Source organism: Cyprinodon variegatus, unplaced genomic scaffold (assembly GCF_000732505.1).
Source record: "Cyprinodon variegatus isolate N-32 unplaced genomic scaffold, C_variegatus-1.0 Scaffold72, whole genome shotgun sequence".
Lineage (NCBI taxonomy): Eukaryota > Metazoa > Chordata > Actinopteri > Cyprinodontiformes > Cyprinodontidae > Cyprinodon > Cyprinodon variegatus.
In genome coordinates, this window is record NW_015150525.1 from 1,387,876 (window position 1) to 1,389,682 (window position 1,807).

Consider the following 1,807-nt stretch of genomic DNA (forward strand, 5'->3'; position numbering starts at 1 on the left):
AATAAAGTAACACCTAGATACTATCGCTGAAGTATAAGTAGTATTATTTAATCTGACATGTATTCTGTGTACCTGAAGATAAGATTTTCCTTTTTGTAGAATTTTGCATAGATCCAAGTCATTTCTGGGTGCAATTTAGTTTTTTCTTTCATTAAATGAGGGCAACCAACAATTTAGTTCACGTGTGGATTTGGAATCTCTGTTCTTTGTGGGATTTTTAGCCTGTCTGAGAGGACTCTGTGTGCTGAGCTGTTTTGGACAGTGCTACTGTAGCTGTTCGGAACGGGGTCGTTGGTCTGGAGTGAGTCGCAGGGAAAGCGAGCCGTCTGACATTGTTGTGTCTGTTTGAAAGCTGAACCTGTGCCAAGGCATCAATAACTGTACAGACTCTCTCTGTGCAGAATAACTGGAGCATCCTGCAGCCACGTGTGACTGGGTCAGCAGAAACAGGACTAGTGTCTCTGCTTATCTACAATAATATGACGAAAAAGAAAGAGGGAAATAAGGGCTACAGACAAGCATCTGAGTGACAGCTCAAAACTGTGCGGCTGTTTATTAGCAGACGGGAAAGTGGGGCAGGCTTCACAGCTGAGTAGAGAGCAAAAGCGGAGCTGGCATGAAAAGTAGGTTAAATAATCTTCTCCGGTAATCAAACAGTCTCTTGTTTATTGGCGGGACACGAGAGAAGATAGGAATGTCCATGTGACTAAAACGTGAGGGCAACTGCTCACATAAGTTGACTTGATGTCCCACTAACCTCAGAAGATTACAAGAAATAAAGACGCTGTTTTCTTTTTTGTTTTCTAATTCAGCCTTTTCTGATTAATCATCATGGGTCTTGTATCTCTTAGTTTTTTTTCTTATCTGCTGTACGTCCACCACAGCTCCATGGTGGATTCCACTGGCAGTCACATGTGTCCTGTGGCGCTGTGGAAGAGGCCAACCGTTTTCCATGCACTGCTTTTCTTTGTTAGGGATGGCATGTGCAGGACTGCTTTGTGCAGCTTTATTGAGTAAGAGGCACCAAATGCATTCTGTTATGTTCTGTTCCAGATGTACAGGTGTGTATGCGTGGGACAGAAAGACAAAGGAAGATCTATAGTACCTTACATTTTCCGATGATGGATTAAACTGCCAGATCCCGAAGCTCAAAACTTGCTCACGGCTTCATCCCATATTGGTTCGCAGCATTGGTTTGCTTTCATGAGGCTATTTCTTCATTAATGTGTCTCCAAACATCCTCTCAGGGCTTCAAAGAACATTTGAATTCATTCTGGAAAAAAAATTGCATGATCTGTGGAGAACCACCGCAGTATAAAGGGCTGATGGCCGTAACTGCAGCCACTAGTCACTTTTCCATTTTGTGTTTTTATATTTTGCCCATTCTGTGTAGTTCAAAGATAGGTTTACTCTAAATAAACTCTGAAGTTTAAGTATTTGTTCCTTTATTTGGCAGTGCTGAATGCAGGCAGTAGCTCTAATTGTAGCCCTCACATTTAGTTCACTTTTGGATATTTAACTATATTAAACACGTCAACAATTCTAGTGTTTTTCCAGTTTTTGCCTGTGGACTGGGGGCTGAACCACTGAAGGTCTAATTAATGGACTCTGGCGGACACACTCTGTCTCGAACCAAATGCCGCAAATCCAGTGGCGGCTGGTGGAGTTTTCTCCATGCGGGGCTATAAATTCAAAATAGACCTATACCAAAAACCAATCAAACACATACTAAGGTATCACACCAGCAGAGATGGCAAAAGTACTGACTTTCCGTACTTGAGTAAAAGTACAGATACTTGTGTTAAAA